This window comes from Dasypus novemcinctus, chromosome 12, assembly GCF_030445035.2.
Source record: "Dasypus novemcinctus isolate mDasNov1 chromosome 12, mDasNov1.1.hap2, whole genome shotgun sequence".
NCBI classification, from domain to species: domain Eukaryota; kingdom Metazoa; phylum Chordata; class Mammalia; order Cingulata; family Dasypodidae; genus Dasypus; species Dasypus novemcinctus.
In genome coordinates, this window is record NC_080684.1 from 44,006,030 (window position 1) to 44,025,034 (window position 19,005).

Genomic DNA, 19,005 nt, shown 5'->3' on the forward strand with positions numbered 1-19,005 from the left:
TTTCAGATAGAAGGCTTGATTCCTTCTAGGGTTGGTACCTTTTGGCTAGCTGACAATCTTTGGGGTTCCTTGGCTCTTTCATCAAATGGCAATACACATGGCAGCATCTTCTTTTTCTTCCAGGTTCTGTTGAATTTCAGCTTCTGTTCCCCATGGCTTCTCTTCCATTTCCAATTTCTTTTCCTTATAAGGATATAAGCCATATTGGATTAAGGCCCACCCTATTCAGTGTGGACATACCTTAACTAAAAACATCTTCAGAGGTCCTATTTACCAGGGGTTAGAACTTGAATATGTCTTTTGATTCAATTCCCAACAAGCATATATCTGAACTTCACTCCCTTTTTATGGCTGAATAATATTCCATGTAGTATATACCACATTTTGTTTATCTACTCATCTGTTGATGGGCTCCTGGGTTGTTTCTACCTTTTTGCTATGGTGAATATGCTGCTATGCACATTTTAATTTAAAATATCTATTTGAGTCCCCATTTTCAATTCTTCTGGGTATATACCTAGAAGTGGAATTGCCAGATCATATGGTAATGCTATGTTTAAGTGCCAAGTGCCTTTGTTTCCTCCTAAGGAAATTTGAAAAAAGCTGTACACAGAGAGTCAAGGAGAGCTAGACACATGCCCTGACCTTTCTTTTGGGGCCTCAGATCTGGACCTGTGGATATTACCATGGTCAGAATTTGGTGACATCCCATTTCCCTACCCAAGGGTTTTGCTGGGGATTGAGGAAGTTTAGGGTTGAGATAATGTATCATTTGGCAACTACTTCCCCCTCTGTATCTCTTATCACACCCTACCTGTAGGGGCAGTCAGAAGAATATGGTGGAAGAGTGAAAAAGCAGATAGGAAGTGAGAAGGAAATAGCGGGGGAGCTTGGAGGGTGAAGAGGTGAGAGAGTGTGTGTATGTGGGCGGGGGGGGGGGGGGGGGGGGGCAGGGAGAAGTGCTGGGCAAAGGAGGTGGTTCTTAAGCATATTCCCCAAAGTTAAGGTCAGTCTTTCATTCACAGACACAGGGACTCTAATTTACATACAATTTCTTGTTTGTATAGTAGATGGGGCATTATTTGTTATAGAAAATGTTTAATGCATTCTTATGAGTCAATTGCAAGATCTTAATCTGGACATGCACATATACTGGTTTTAGTAGGGTAACAACACACATATTCAAAGCTAAGGATTTACCTTTTGACCTCTTATATGCCAACTATGTCATTTCACAGTTTGTTTATTTTTTAAAGCTTATCTTTCTCTTCCTCCCCCTCCCACCCCCCCCCTGCTGTTTTGCTATCTGTGTCCATTGCTGTGTGATCTTCTGTGTCTGTTTCTTTTGGTCTTCTCTTCTTGTTTTCTCCTCTAGGCTTCACTGGCATTCGATCCTGGAGAACACCAAGCGAGGTTCCCTGTCACTTGCACCACCTCAGTTCCTGGTTTCTGTTGCATCTTGCCTTGACTCTGCCCTGCATTTCTCTTTCATTGCATCATCATCTTGCTGTGCTGCTTGGTGTGTGGGCCTGGCTCACCCGGTGGGCACACCTTTACCAGGAGGCCCCGGGGATCAAACCTGGGTCTTTCTATGTGGTGAATGGAAGCCCAATCGCTTGAGCCACATCTGCTTCCCTCACGGTTTACTTTAAATATACCAAAATCCATACTTTATAGGGAACAGATGTGGCTCAACCAATTAGGCGCCTGTCTACCATATAGGAGGTCCAGCTTTGATGCCCAGGGCCTCTGGAGAGGGCAAGCTGGCCCACATAGAGTTTCAGCCCATGTGGGAATGTAGCCCCGCACTGGAGAGCCGCCCTGCGTGGGAATGCAGCCCCCCGCAGGAGAGCTGGCCGATGCAGAGAACTGGCACAGCAAGATGACACAAGAGACACAGAGGAGAGAAAAGGAAGAGGTACAGAACCGGGGAGCTGAGGTGGCGCAAGCGAGTAATTGCTTCTCTCCCACTCCAGAAGGTCCCAGGATTGGTTCTCGGTCTAACGAGAACACAAGTAGACACAGAAGAACACACAGCAAATGGACACAGAGAGCAGGGAATGGGGGAATGGGGGGAATGAGGGGGGGCCGAGAAGAAATAAATAAAAATAAATTAAAAAAAAGAGAATTTTACACACATAGCATAGAAAAAAAATCTATACTTTACATAAGCCTATAAATATTGAGTGCCTACCCTAAGCTATGATAGGTGCTTAGAAAGACAAAAGATTAAAAGGCCTTTTAATGAGGAGCAAAATTATGACAAGAACAGAAATAACTATAAAATTGTTGATAAAATCTGCTAGAAGACAAGTGCAAATGAAATACTATAGAAATATGAATTTCTTTTAGAATGTTGTTTAAACTATCTCACAGATGCTGCCCCCCAACACACACACACAAAAATTAGCCACAGGTAAGGATAAAGGCGATTTACGTCTAACTGGTAAGAATTTTGAGTTCAGAAATGAGTTCCTAGAAAATCTTGCTACTTATATCCTCCAATATCACATTTTGGAGTAAAAAACACCTTTTCCTTCCCTCAGTTAGTCAAAACTTTAACTGAGGAGGAAAATAAAAGGTCAAATGGAATGCTCATTTCAAATATTTGCTTGATTTTACAATTTCTCTTAAGGAGACCACAATAATGCCTGTTAAATCCCACTTGAGCATGATGTTCTCAGAGCAGGACTGACATTTTCCAACAGGCTTTTCACAAATAAGCAAAAGAAAAAAAATGATGAAAAATGTGATTAGGCAATTGGCAAAAGGGAAAATGCAAAAGTGCAATAAACAAAAAGATGCTCTACTAGTCTAGAAAAACAAAGTAAAAACATAAATTTTTATCAGGATAGTGAACATTTATTTTTAGAAATTAACACTATGTAGTAGTAGTGGTAGTTCTTAAAGGGTGAGAGAAAAAAGTCCTAATTGGTGGGAATACGAATTGTTATAACTTTTAAATCTATTAAAATTAAAACTACATAGTAAATGAAAAAGCTGTACCTCCAATAATAAAAGAACCAGTCCATTAGGATGTACATACAGGAATTCATAATTCAACATTGTTTGTTGTGGCAAATATTGGACACAGCCTTAATGTCTATCAGAAGGGGGAACTGCTGAATAGATTAGGCTGTATTTTATAAGATAATATGAACTCATTAAAGAGCATTTAGCCTGTTTTGTGACAGGATGTATCCTAGAGGTAGCCAGGATATACTGCTAGTTGAGAAAAGCAAGCCGCACAGTAATGTGTGGAACAATGCCATTTTTGTAAAAACAAAATTCTATATATAGATACCCTATATCTATATAGGGACATGAGGAGTCCCGCTCCAGGTAAAAAAATCCACGGGCAATTACCAAGGCTTTGCCTGGCAGGTTCCATCAGGGAGGTGCCCGCCTCACATTAGACTTCACCAAACGCCAGCCGTGCTCTGGTGCACAGCTGCATTCCTTGCCCAGGCGCCGCTATTTGGAAGCCTCCTTATGGGAGTGGGGCTCAAGGACTTTCCAGTTGTCTCTGCTGAGATTTCCTTACAGTGGGGACAGGAGGCTCTAATTTAGATCCCTTTTCTTCACCCTCAGTACTTTTCCATTCCCAGCCTTTCTCTGTCCCTCCCCTCAGATCCATAAACCACAGGTGCCTTTTATTCAGTTTCTTAGCAAGGAAGCAATCCCCAGCTCCCAGCTCCGGCCTCCACCTGTGCTAAAGGTCAACTGACTGACCTTGACCCGGAGGGGAAAAATGGAATATTGGAGGAGTTGGCTCTTATCTTTTCCTTTGTCTCTTGCCTGCACTATCATAGTAAGTGAATAAAGGCTTGGCTCCTACTTTCAATTTGGCTTGTTGTCTGAATTGACTACTCTGATAGCTGGTAGCCTGACAGTACATAGTTATGTCTGAGTAGAAAGAAAGGTAGGAAGTGAGATGGTTAATTTTTCTTTATATGTCTTTTTACTATTTAACTGTTACAGGGCTTATGTATTCTTTTTGTGAATTTTGAAGAGAAATTTATTTGCCCAGATTTGGCCGTGTATTCCCAGAAGACCTGGAGTCCAACCAAATGCAAATTTGCCTTTGTAGCACTACCACTGTTTGTGAATCCAAGCATCAGTCCACAAAGTTCTATCCATGAACCCAAATGCATCTCAGAGGTCAGGCTTGGCCCCAAAAGTAGCTGTGTTAGGAGCCACTGAGAAGCTGCAGTGGCTGAATTTTGTTATAAAAGCAGGAACTGGTTAAGCCCAAAAGTGTCTGTACCTTTCTCCATATAAACAGGGACCCATAAAAGTAGATTCAGAACTGCCAATCATGCCAAAAAAAAAAAAACAACGGAAAAGACGATCTGACTGAGGGACTATTGGGCGACTGAAGAATTCATCAGCCCTTCCTCTTAATGGTTACATTTCATTACTCTCAGCCTAACAAGGAATGAGTTTGTACAAGTGCAACCCTTCCCCACCTCACATTGTGTGCTGGCCTGATGGACACATTTCTCTGGGGGCCTAGGAGCTTGAAACTAGGCACTGACAGTGCACATTCATGTATGATTTATTCAGAAGCCTCAGGGACATTTTCATCCGCTAAATCAGTGACACTGAAAAAGAAACAAAGCAAAACAAAATACCCCCCCCCCATATTGCTTCATTTACTGCTTGAAGACGACCTACCAAAATATGGCTTTCAGATTTCAAGGCCCAGCTAGTCACCCAAGGGACTAGAAGTGGCTGCAGGATGGGAGAGCCACTTCCTCCTCCAGCATGGAAGGAAGTGGAGTAGACATCCTTGCTGGGAGGCAGAAGCAGCCAGTTACTCTTTCTATTGGTCTGGAAGACATTTCCCTCCTTCCAGGGCAGACCAGCCCAACATACACTGTAAGTGTGTGTCTCTCTCTGGTTGAAAGTATGTGGTGTCATCACACACATGCAACAACTAACTGGAACTATAACTTTAGCTATATTGTGGAGATGTCTCACCCTATAGAACTTTCATCTTGGAATGTTACACGCATCCCAATAGGACGCTGCTAGGTTTGCGGAGTAGAGGCTAAAGTCACACTCCCAACTCTCAGTTCTATTGAGATGAGATGATGTTCCCTAGATATACTACAGAGCTTCTAAATCACTGGCCACTGCTATAAAGAAAGTTTCAGATCCAAGCAAAGGAATAACTAAATTTTAAGAGGAAGTCTGGAGAATCAAGTAGGGCAAATAAAGGAAAACCTTTGTTAGCACCTTCTTTCTGTAACCCTCAGGGAAGCCTAAGGATTGTGCTCTTCCAGAGTACATTCCATAGCATGTCATCTTTCAGGCCTTCTGCCCTCTCAGGTAAAATGTTTGGCCTTAAAAATCAAACAAAATGTCCAAATTCAGATTCAAATGATTCTGCAGATAGGAGCTAGGTGAAGAGTTGCATGAGGGCAAATAATAAGCACTTAGTTTTTAGCCTCAATAGAAGGCACAAATAGCACAAAAAGCAGTCCCTCTGCTCCAAACACAAAGGAATTACATGTAACATGGAAAAAGAAGAGGGAAAAAAATACAGAGGAGGGAAATGGACTTTGGCCCAGTGGTTAGGGCGTCCGTCTACCACATGTGAGGTCCGCGGTTCACACCCCGGGCCTCCTTGACCCGTGTGGAGCTGGCCATGCGCAGTGCTGATGCGCGCAAGGAGTGCCGTGCCACGCAGGAGTGTCCCCCGCGTGGGGGAGCCCCACGTGCAAGGAGTGCGCCCGTGAGGAAAGCCACCCAGTGTGAAAAGAAAGTGCAGCCTGCCCAGGAATGGTGCCGCCCACACTTCCCGTGCCGCTGACGACAACAGAAGCGGACAAAGAAACAAGACGCAGCAAATAGACACCAAGAACAGACAATCGGGGGGGGGGGGGGGGGAAATTAAATAAATAAATAAATCTTTAAAAAAAAATACAGAGGAAAAAAAATATATAGGTGAGCTCAAAAATCAAGGTAGAAGCTTGTCCCGATCAAGATGGCAGAGTGTGTTGCTTCAGAGCTCTGCTCCTCCCACAGAAGCTGTGTACAACCAGGAAGAACTGGCAGAAACATCTTTCTCAAAGCTCCAGAAAACAATTAAAGGAGTACTGTAAAGGGAGCGATGAATCAAGAAAAAGGTTACTTAAAAGCAGTTGGACCTTGTGACACCCTGGCTGACCCCTTTCCTATCCCTCACTGGTTCAGCGTGGAGCTAGTGGACACTCCAAGTGTGTAGATCCTTGGTCCTGGTTCTAGAGAGGGCAGAGTAACACTTACGCACATCCTGGAAGCATGTACGTCTGCCCCAATTCATCTGGTGGTGGTCTGCGGGACCCACCATCCCAGAACTTGCCTTATTGTATAAGGTGGCTCCCAGAGCTCTCTCCTACAGAATGTTGTGGAAGAGTGTCAAGTCATGCTGCCTGGGGCAAGGGAATGCAGGCTGTAGGACATATGTGCGGTGCCCAGGACTGGGGGGGAACTGTTTTCTAGGGAGGAGGGGACATTTGGAACCATGTAAACAGGGGGATTCTTAGGGACACATATGTATGTCCAACACAAGACATTCACAGAAAGGATCAGGGAGACCCCTATGCTTTGGCCTGGAGCAATTCTCCAAATTTATTGTATGCATAAGCTCCGACAGAGAGCACTTCCATGGGTCAATGTGCAGACTGGGAAGGTGTTTTCTTTTTTTCCTTCTACTTTGTAGTTGTTAGCTCTTGGCACTCAAGGAAAGCTCTGATGTAACACTAGCTGGATACAAGCTTAAGGTGCAGGCACTTTGGTGTAGATTCCAGTAGTAACACATTAAAATATAAAAAATGTCCCCAGATTTCAACAATAGGGTAAAAAACATATAAAGAAACAGGAAATAATGGCCCAGGCAAAGAAGAAAATTAAATCATTAGAAACCATTGACAAGAAGGACCAGACCTGGGGCAAACCAGACAGATATGTTTAAAAAAAAAAAAAGTCCTAATATGCTCAATGAGCTAAAGGTAAACATGGAAAAAGGAAATCAGGAAAATGATAGATGAATAAAAAGAGAATATCAATTAGAGATGGAAATTATGAGAAGGAACCCAGCAGAGCTGAAAGCCATAGTAACAAAAATTAAAAATTCCCTAGAGGGGTTCAACATCAAATTGGACCTGGCAGGAGAATCAGAGAACTTGAAGATAAGACAATTAAAATCATTTAGTCTGGGAAAGCAGACTTGGCCCAGAACAGGGCGTCTGTCTACCACATGGGAGATCCACGGTTCAAACCCTGGGCCTCCCTGACCTGTATGGAGCTGGCCCATGCGCAGTGCTGATGCGCGCAAGGAGTGCCGTGCCATGCAGGGGTGCCCCCCCGCAAAGGGGAGCCCCCTGTTCAAGGATTGCACCCTGTAAGGAGAGCTGCCCAGCACGAAAGAAAGTTCAGTCTGCCCAGGAATGGCACCACACACACAAAGAGTTGACGCAGCAAGATGACTCAACAAAGAGAGACAGATTCCCATGCCGCTGACAACAACAGAAGTGGACAAAGAAGAACACGCAGCAAATGGACACAGAGAACAGACAACTGGGCGGGGGTGAGAAATAAATAAAATAAATCTTTAAAAAAAAATCATTCAGTCTGAGAAGCAGAAAGAAGAATGACGAAAAGTGAACAGAGATGGAGGAACCTGTGGGATACCATCAAGTGTACCAATACATGCTATGTGGGAGTCCCAGAAGAAGGGAAAAAGAGGCAGAGAGAATATTAAAAAAAAAAAAAAAAAAAAAGACCGAAAACTTCCCAAATTTAATGAAAGCATGAAAATACACATCCAAAAGGCTCAATGAACTCCAAATAGGATAAACCCAAATAGGTTCAGGCCACTGAATATTTTAGTCAAACTGTTAGTTGCCAAAGATAGAATTCTAAAAGCTGCAAGAGAAGCAATATGACATGTACAAGGGAGCCTCAATAAGAGTGTCAATTTCTCAACAGAAACCGTGGGGACAAAAAGGCAGTGAATGACTTAACTGAAGTGCTGAAAGCAAAAAATTGCCAACCAAGAATTCTATTTCCAGCAAAACGGTAAACTATCTTTCAAAAATTAGTAAGAGAGTAATACATTTCCATATAAACAAAAGTTGAGGGAGTTTGTCACCACTGGGCAGGCCCTACAAGAGATACTAAAGAGAGTTCTATAGTAGACAATAGATGCACAAAGGAATAAAGATCTCTGGTGAGTGTAATGACATGGGTAAATGTAAGGGCTAGTACAATTGTATTTTGGGTTTGTAATTCCATTTCTACTTCCTACAGGATCTAAAGAGGCAAATGAATAAAATGTAATGATACATCAGTGGTTTTGGATTAATAATGTACAAATATGTAATTTGTGACAAGAACTACATAAAAGTGAGGGGGCGAATGGGTATAGGAACATAGTTTATTAATGCTACTGAAGTTGGTATGAAAGCAAATGAACTTGTTATAGAATCAGGATGTTAAATTTAAGCTCCATGGTAACCACAAAGAAAATACCAGAGAATATGCAAACTCAAAATATAGAGTATAGGTTATCAGGGGTGGGGAAAGGACAATGGAGAGTTGATATAAAATGAATGCAGGGTTTCTGTGTGGGGTGAAAGGAAAGTTCTAGTATTGCATTGTGGTGAGGGTACTCCAACACTGTGAATGTGATTTATCCCACTGAATGATGTGCTTGGGAAGTGTTGGGATGGGAAGATTTTTGTTGTATATATGTATTTCCACAATAAAAAATAAGAAGGAAGATAATCCAATGGGATCTAAGAATGAAGGAGAAAAGTATCAAAAAGACATTACTGGGACTTAAGAAAAAAATTATAACAAGAATATAAGTTTTTGGGGTTTAAGATATATTTAGGGGATTTGAATCTCTGGACTGACAATATGATAGCCAGGCCCTGAGCCTCAACAGACATCAGCTCCTACACTCTGATTTATTGGACTCACCCCACTCAGCTAAGATGGAGTTGAAGATGGACAACCACCACACCATGGAGCCTAGAGTGCCTACAACTGAAAGCAGGAGGATTGCATCCAGTATCCACGTGGAATCTGAGCCTCCGCTTGACATGGAGGTACAACGGACACAACCAATCCAAGGTCCACAGAGAAAAGGTGGCATGATGGGTGTGGGGAATGGCAGGAAGAGATGAGATGTGGAGGCGTTTTTGGGACTTGGAGTTGCCCTGGATGGTGCTTCAGGGGCAATCACTGGACATTGTAAATCCTCCCAGGGCCCACTGGATGGAACGTGGGAGAGTATGGGCTATGATGTGGACCATTAACCATGAGGTGCAGAGATGCCCAGAGATGTACTTACCAAATGCAATGGATGTGTCATGATGATGGGAGTGAGTGTTGCTGGGGGGGGGAGTGGTGGGGTGGGGGTGGTGGGGTTGAATGGGACCTCATATTTTTTTAATGTAATATTTTTACAAAATGAATAAAATAAAATAAAAAAAAGAATATAAGTTTTATATCAATGTTAAATTTTTTGAACTTGATAACTTGATATTTAAGGTTATTACATAAATGAATATCTTTGTTCTTAGGAAATGTCCACACAAGTATTGTGTGTTCAAGCTGTCCCCAACTCAGAAAGTTCATGTCATTGGAGGGAATTCACATGTATGCACTCAGTGGTGGACGTGGGCTGTGTGGTATGGCAGAAATGGATTTGCGGGTGTCAGCCCCACACTGGGCTAATCTTTTAAGTCTGGGCCTCAATGCCCTCACCTGTAAAAAGAAAGGGTAGGACCAGATGATTTCTGAGGCACCTTTCAGCTCTAACTAAATGGTTCTGAATATAAGCCTGATACACATGGTGTGGAGAAATGCCGACAGCCACACAGTTACTACTTTAGTTCTCAGAAGGTGATAATCACAATTTAGATTCTAATAAATAGAAACCACATATAGACACTCCAAGATGGGGGGAGTAACCCTTAGTGCTTTCTCTTAAATCATAAAGGACAAAGAACCCATTATTGAGCAAGGATCCTAATGTAATTTCACTGTTGTCACCAGTCCCCTTGGTGTACAGAGCTGCAAACAAAAGGCATCTTTGACACTGCTAAGAGTATTCATGGGATGCCCTGATTCCATTACATACTTTTTCAGCTGAAAGTGATTTGAAACACAACATTAAACTGCACATTTCCAGAATGGAGGAGAAAATCTGGTACAAGGTGACAAAGAGAACCGGTTGGAAAATTGTTTTCGACAGTGTATATCAATTCCAAAGTAAGGGAGGAGGCATTCATTTTGTCAAAAAGCACTGGACCTTGCAGATTATGTTCAGATGCAGCAGAAGCATCTGTCTGCTTCAGAAGAATTAGAAACGTGTCGACGGGAAAGAAAGCAGGGACACTACAGAATAAGCTGGGCTACTACCTTCTGAGAACAGTCAGGCTGTAGATGCTAGTTAGAGATGTCAAAGAATAACTGAAGGAAGAAAATAATCCCATGAGCCTGAATTGGTTTGGGTGTGTTTCCAGTCATTCCATTTCCAGAAAGATACTAAAGAAGAGTTGTGCAAATATAATGATTCATTTAACAAGACCTCAAACATACAACCAATTTTCTAGGCAAAAGTATTCACAAAAACTGCTCAGGGAAAAAATAATTCAGTTCTTTAAAAAGCAGCAGAAATAAGTGACCATTTGCAAAGAAGATAACTGAGTCAGATGTTCCTTGCTTCCTACACAACCAGCCCAGTCTGGGTTCACGCCACCCAGAATAGTTTCTCAATATCCTAATTCAGCTGCTTTTCTAAAAAACATCTTGCTATACCAGCAACATTCATGAAACCCAAGGCAACAGCACAGTGTTTTCCTTATCACGGAAAAGCCACATTGTTTTCAAGGTGCCTATTATTTCTAAAAACAAGTAAAAAACCAACATCTCTAAATTAATGGTTTTTTAAAAAAAGATATAATTCATGTATCATAAAACTCTTCCCCTTAAAGTATAAAATTTAGTGGTTTTCAGAATAGTCACAAGGTTGTACAAACATCATCACTACATAATTCAGAACATTTTTATCACCCCCAAAGAAACCGATACCATTAACAGTTACTCCCCATTTTCCCTCTCTTTAGGCCCTGGCAACCACTAATCAGTCTACTTCCTGTCTCTATGGATTTGCTTACTGTGGACATTTCATATAAACAGAATCATACAATATGTAGCCTTTTGTGACTGGCCTCTTTCACCTAGCATGTTTTCAAGGTTCATCATGCTACCGTGTGTATCAGTCCTTTATTCCTTTTCAGGGCTAAATAATATTCCATTGAGACCCATACCTGACATTTTGTTTATTTATCCATTTATCAGCTGATGGACTTTTGGGTGGTTTCCACTTTTTAGGCTATTATGAATAATGCTTGTGTGAACTTCGAATACATGGTTTTGTGTGAACATATGTTTTCATTTCTCTTGGCTAAATATCTAGGAGTAATTGTTTGGTCATAAGGTAACTCTATGTTTAACATTTTTAGGAACTGCCAAAAGGTTTTCCAAAGCAGCTGTACAATTTTACATTCCCAGTTAGTGCATTTTAAAACTTTCTCTTAAAGAACTAGAGTTCAAACTAAATTTATTTCTGAAAATCCCACCGTTATTTCACATTTTGCACAGCTTTGAAAGCACCTTGCTGGAAAAGCTTTTCCTGTGTACTTAGATTTCAAAGCACATATTGAATACTTAAGGTTTCACTTTTCAGTTGTATCATACAGTATGTGTTCTGTCTTTCTCAAGAACAGGGTCAACACCTGTAATCCCCAACACTGCACAGCCCCACAGCACAAACGTGGTCAGCCAGTTCTCAAGCCCCAAAGCAAGAAATTTCTCTCCTCACAGTGAGTAGCCAGATGTTTCTGACTGGGAGAGACAATGAAAGTTATTTTTTAATTTTTCTCTCTCGTCTGGTCATTTTTAGGGTAGGATCTCTCTCTTTCTCTCTCTCTCTCAAGACTGATGACTACAATAGTTCACTGAGAGCCAAGGCAGGTAGGACACACAGAGTCTGAGAAGCAATCTCTTTACTAATCCTCTGCATTGGTCACATCCTTGGTAGAGTTGTGTCTAATTCGTACCTTTTTCCTTAAAGAGACAATGGAATGGAGCAACTGGACAGAGTCCCAAGAAGAGAAGTAAAAACAATTCAAGGGCTGGAAAAAAGATACTTTATGAAGGAGGGTAAAGGCATTGTGGTATTTTAGCCTGATGGAAAGAGAAGTGATTTGATCACACTTTCTTTCATGCATTTGAAATGGTTCTATTCAGAGAATGCTGGGTGACCAGTTCTTCATGCTGAGGGAAACAAACAAGAGGAAATTCTATTTAAATCAAATCAGTCAGGTTCTGTGGCTGGAAACAGGGAAGCATTTCCTGATTTTCTCATTAAATATTTGATAGAAAGCTGTGGGTCTCTATTCTTGGAGTTCTTCAAAAGGGTAAGCAGGAGCTTTGTCTATATTTGCCTGCCAAGAATCTTCAGGCTTCCTCCACTGTTGCTTCTTTATGATGCTAGAAAGCATGAACTAGTTCTACTGCATGAGGGCAAAATCAGATCCATAAACAATGAACTCTAGACTGTTTAAGGTATTGAGAAAGTCTGGAAATCTGCACCACAGAAGTAAACAGCAACCTCTTTGCTACATGCCCTTAAAAATAAGCTACGTGACTTCCATCTGGCAGTGCAGGTGGGCTCATCTGTGGACCAGGTAAGGGTATACGGTCTTGACGCTGTATGCCAGCCTGACCTGTAAGGCTTCTCTGGCCCTATCTGCTGGGTACCTACATCAGTTCCTTACACAGCAAGGGCTTGGGAAGTCTACCTTTCATCCACTGAACATAACCCTGAAATGGGGTCTTGGGAGCCCAGCTGAAGTGTAACAGAAAGCAACCAGGGTTCAGTGTCCAAGGTCTAGTTCAAGCTTTGAACCAGCTATGCTTGGCAAGTCAGTTAGCCACTTTTTAAAAAAAATTTCTCTCCCCTTCCTCCCCACAGTTGTCTGCTCTCTGTGTCCATTTGCTGTGTGTTCTTCTGTGACCACTTCCATCCTTATCAGTTGCAGCAAGAATCTGTGTCTCTTTTTGTTGTGTCATCTTGTTTTGTCAGCTCTCCGTGTGTGCGGCGCCATTCCTGGGCAGGCTACACTTTCTTTCGCACTGGGCGGCTCTCCTTACGGGGCGCTCTCCTTGTGTGTGGGGCTCACCTACGCAGGGGACACCCCTGCGTGGCATGGCACACCTCGCACACATCAGCACTGCGCATGGGCCAGCTCCACACAGGTCAAGGAGGCCCGGGGTTTGAACCGCAGACCTCCCATGTGGCAGGCAGACGCCCTATCCATTGGGCCAAGTCCGCTTCCCTAGTTAGCCACTCTTAAGACTCAATTTTCTCCATTTGAAAAATGGAGAAACATTTTCTTCAGATTAAATGAGTATGCAGGAAAAAGGACTTTAAGTCTAGGTTACTAGTGATGCTGAAGGAAACTCATATATCCAAAAGTTAAACTGTCAATAATTTAGAACTTTACTGTGATTTTGTAACAATAACTGCCCTTAATTGTGATCTTAAGAAACTGTATGAATGAAAAGACAAATTGTATTTAGTGGCCTCAGTCTGGCTTTAATGATAAAATGTTACACTGATTTCCCATTGGTGTTCAGATCCCCCTGAACTCCACAGACAGTAGAGAGACTGACAGGATGGAATTGAAGCATCATTGCTTCTCTTGGTTAATAGCTTTAAACCCCCACTCTGTTAATCAATATTAATGTTATAATCTCAACATTTTTCTAAGCATTTCTGTAACTTAAAATTTTATTTTTACAGATACATAAACGGTTCCCATGCCAAATTCCCCTTCCCAGCAAACATTCTTCTTAACCTTTCATTTACCTGAGACTATTACAATTGTCCAAATGAAAGGTCAGAGTCTGGACTGTGTCTGTGGGAAAAGATAAAAATGCTTTAGGGATAAAACACATCGATTAAATAGATTTTCTTTGATATATGTGGGAAGCAAAGGGGGAAAAACGTCTGGGACCTGCTGAGGTTCCCAGCTTGATCAGTGAGGGTGATGATGCTAACAACAACAGGAAAGGCAGGGAGAGAAGCTGGGCTGGAGGGAAAGCAACCACATTCAGATTTGGGCATGTCGATTTGGGGTGTATGCCTGAGGGCCGGATGGGAGGGCCAGTTACCACGCAATTGGCAATGTGGTTGTGTGCTCAGGAATTAGGTAAGGGCTAAAAAACGATTTGGGAATAGTGATGTTTATATGGTAGTTCATGTTAGTTATATGGAATTGAAATAAGTGTTCCAGGGAAAGCATATAGAAAAGGAGGGAGCAAAGATGAGATAACGAACATATTACATGAGAACATAGGAAGATGAGTGTCCTCTACATGGTGAACTCTTTCACAGAATAAATCAATTTATTATGATTTATGATGCTTATTATTTATGGATGTTTTCCACAGAACACTCTTCTGAGGGATAATAGGCACCCACTAAAAATAGGGTCCTCATGCTCAAAACAGTTTGGGAAACACTTTTCTTTGTTGCAGGACTTTTCTGAGTCTTTAATATTCTAACATGCATTGTTATTCTGCAAGATGAGGTATTTACACGACAATCCCCAAATCTGACTAGGGGAGGAACATCTCCTAAAATCCCTTCACTCTTCTGCTAGGGTCAGGTAAGATACACTTTGCTCCTGGGAACTTCACTCCCTACTCTCAGATATCTTGTCAGGTGAAAAATCAGGACTATGCCTCCTGAGAGAAGGCCATGCCATGCCATTCCATGCCACTGCCCACTCTCTCTGATTCTGTTTTCTTTTTTGAGATTCACTTCCTTTCACCAAGCTGGAAAGGTAAAAAGGGCAGAGACGGGTTGGGGCTGTTTGGAAGGCAATCAGGACCCCTCTCTCTCACCACACTTTAGCATTCTCCCTTCTGACTCTTATTCTAATGAGTCTGTCCGGATAAGAGAGCTCAAGGCTTGCTCCTGCTAGCCTGACTTAAAGTAGCTCTGATTTAAAGCTCGGGGGCTTTCTTGTTTTGGTTCTCATTTTATTTCTGTATTTGCCCCATCAATGGAATAATCTTTCCTTATCAACAGGATTAGAGGACAAATCGGGTGTTCTGGTCCTGTGCCCTGCACCTGATTCTAGCTTAAGTGAAGATGTGAACACGTGCCAGCCTGGCTCATGAAGGTACTTGCATTGAGTGTTATGGGCAAAATTTAATACTTATAAAATGAATTGTTCTGCTTTACCTTCTGTCTACTGTATCTTCTGTCCAACTTCTTGAGATTGGTAGGTAGGGTCCAGGTACTTCTAATTCCTCTCTAGACCCTTCAGAAATCTGTTGAGTTTAAACTCATTTCTACAGAATGCTCTCTCTATAGCTTCCCTAATGGGTCTCATTCCTCACACAGGGACCACATATGGGTGAATATATTTTGGATCTTATTTTTCCCATTTTGCAAACACCCAGAACCTAAGTATGGGGTTAATTAAGACTCCATTAGAGGAAGTGGATGCGGCTCAATTGATAGGGCTTCTGCATACCATATAGCAGGTCCAGGGTTCAAACCCAGGGCCTCCTGGCCTGTGAGGTGAGCTGGCCCACGCGCAGTGCTGCCGCATGCCAAGGAGAGGTGCCCTGCGTGAAAAAAGTACAGCTCGCCCAGGAGTGGCACCGCATACACGGAGAGCTGGCGCAGCAAGATGATGCAACAAAAAGAGACAGATTTCTGATGCTTCCGAGAATGCAAGCGGATACAGAAGAACACACAGTGAATGGACACAAGAAAGCAGACAATGGGGGGTGGGGGGAGAGAAATAAATACAAATAAATCGTAAAAAAAAAAAAAAGACTCCATTAGTTCCAATGGGAATTTGTCCAGGCATAGACAGTAGAACTAATCTATCAAAAGTGATTACCAGACTAGACAGATTTGCATTTATGGAACATGGTGAAGACAACAGAAATGGCCTTCTTTAGTTATATTTGAAAAGTTGAGTTGATAAGGAAGGGATTAATTGGCTGCTTGAGACCGAAGGTGTAATGGTGATGGGTAACGCAGCAGAGATAGAAGTCCTTCCTATTTTATTTCTATTTTCCCTGTTAGAGATCTTCATATTGAGAAGAGAATAACCACCTAAGGAAGAGAAAACTAAAGATAGACAAAAATAAATGGGATCAAGTCCTTTGCCCTTAACAGATAACAACATGGGCAGTAAAAGTACTAAAAAATGAGGCTGTCAGGGAGCTGGGAGGAATGGCAGGAAAGAGATGTGTCAAAAAGTAGAGATAAGCAAATCATGTTCAGCTTTCAACAAGGAGGATGATGGGTTCTGTAGAGGAAAGATGAGAGACTTGATAACAATCCAGAGTAAGATTTGAGAATAGATTAAAGAAAAAGAAAGCCCCGGCCACACTAGTGGCCTGAAGGGGTCCTCTAAGAGAGTAAGTCCAGTTGTTTACAGCCCAGTTTCTCTCGGTGCTTTTTATTTTTTTTCAGCCAGCTAAAAGAAATGCCACAGAAAGAGCAACAAAATCTTTTATGATCTTTTGGTTGACAATGAAGAATAGGAGCAAAGAAAACCAAATTAAAAATGGTTAGAATGTGAACAAAATTAAGGAGCTACAGATCATAAGGCAATGAGTGCGATTCAAGACCGTGGCAAGGCTGTCGGGAAAGCGAGAGTGGGCTTTAAGGACAGCATCTTATAAGAAGAAGGGGAATGACCATCAGCCCTCCCCTGCAGGGTCAGGGTGCCCAGCCAGTTCTGAGTGGTTTAGGTTTGAGTAGCAATAGTAAACAAGTACAGCACCAGAGAAAGACAAGGACCAGGAGGCCGTGAACCAGATGTATGAAGTATATTTGAAAAAACCCAGAGACGTTTATTCTACAGGAGTAAAGACTTGTGGAGGGTCACGATAGTTGCCTTTTTTTTTTTTTAAAGATTTATTTTTACTTATTTTTCCCCCTTCCCCCTTCCCCTCCTCCCACCCTGCTGTTTTTGCTGTCTTCTCTTCTCATTTCCTCTCCTCTAGGACGCACCGCGATTCAACCCTGAAGACCCCTCATGGGGAGAGAGGTTTCCTGTCAATCGCGCCACCTCAGTTCCTGGTTTCTGCTGCACTTCACCTTCACTCTCCCCTTGTCTCTCTTTTGATGTGTCATCATCTTGCTGCATGACTCACTTCCGCAGGCACTGGCTCACCACGTGGGCACTGGCACGGGCACTGCCTCGCTGCGTAGGCACGCTTTCTCTTCTTTTTCACCAGGAGGTCCCAGGGATTGAACCCGGGTCCTCCCAGATGGTAGGCAGAAGCCCTATCTATCACTTGAGCCACCTCTGCTTCCTGATAGTTGCCTTTTAATACCTGAAGGACTGTCGAGTGGAAGAGTAATAATTTCTGGGTGGTAGAAATATTATGGCTTTCTTAATCTTTTTTTTTTTTCAACTTAGAGTAGTTGAGGATTTTCAGAATAATCGTGCATAAAATACAGGATTCCCTTACACAGCCCAATCACCAATACCTTGTATTTGTGTGAAACATTTGTTACAATTGATATTGCTTTTATATAATTGTACTATTTTTTTAAGCAGTAGTTACCTGTTACAATTCTTGAATTAATATCATACATTTGTTATAATTCATGAAAGAACATTCTTGTACTATTAACTAAAGTCCATCATCCATAATAGGGTTCACTGTGTTATACAATTCTATCTTTTATATTATACATTTTAATGTGGTAACACATGACCTAAACTTTTCCCTTTTAAAACCACACTCACCTCTATAATTCAGTGCTGTGAATTATACTCACAATAGTCTCCTACCATCATCACCATCCATTTCCAAGTCTTTTTTTTTTTTGGTAAAGATTTATTTTTATTTATTTCTCTCCTCTTCCCCCTTCCCCCCAGTTGTCTGTTCTCTGTGTCAATTTGCTGCATGTTCTTCTTTTTGTCCGCTTCTGTTGTTGCCAGTGGCACGGGAATCTGTGTTTTCTTTTGTTGCGTCATCTAGCTGTGTCAGCTCTCCGTGTGTGCGGCGCCATTCCTGGGCAGGCTGCACTTTCTTTCACGCCGGGCGGCTCTCCTTAAGGGGCGCACTCCTTGCGTGTGGGGCTCCCCTATGTAGGGGACACCCCTGCGTGGCACGGCACTTCTTGCGCGCAACAGCACTGTGCATGGGCTAGCTCCACACGGGTCAAGGAGGCCCAGGGTTTGAACCGTGGACCTCCCATGTGGTAAACGGATGCCCTATCCACTGGGTCAAATCCGCTTCCTATTTCCAAGTCTTGGCCATCAATCTAAAGAGAAATTCTGTATAAATTAAGTATCAACTCATCATTCTCTAAACCTAATCTATCCCCTTGGTAAGATATGATCTATATTCTAGCTCCATGATTTTGCTTATTATGATTAGTTCATATCAGTGAGATCATACATATTTGTCCTTTTGAGTCTGGCTTGTTTCATTCCGCATAAAGTCCTCAAGGTTCACACATGGTGTCACATGCATCAGAATTTCTTTTTACTTCTGAATAATATTCCATTGTCTGTATAGAACACATTTTACTTATCCATCGATCAGTTGATGGACAGTTGGGTTGCTTCCATCTTTTGGCAATTGGGAATAATGTTGCTATGAACATTGGTAGGCAAATATCCCTACTTTCAGTTCTTCCGGGTATATGCCTAGTAGCAGGATTGCAGGGTCATAGGGTAATTCTATACCAAACTTTCTGAGGAACTGCCAAACTGTCTTCCATAGTGGGTACATCATTTTACATTCCCAACAGCAATGAATGAACATTCTTATTTTTCCACATCCTGTCCAGTACTTGTAATTTTCTGTGTTTTTAAAAAAGATTTATTTATTTATTTATATACATACACACACCCATTGTCTACTCTCTGTGTCCATTCATTGTGT

The 19,005-nt window shown here is 42.0% G+C and overlaps 1 protein-coding gene across 3 annotated transcripts in view; it reads right to left on the minus strand.

Moving 5' to 3' along the window:
- Positions 1-19,005, minus strand: part of PPM1H (protein phosphatase, Mg2+/Mn2+ dependent 1H) — a 320,891-nt gene that overhangs the window by 105,608 nt on the left and 196,278 nt on the right. The window lies entirely within an intron of this gene.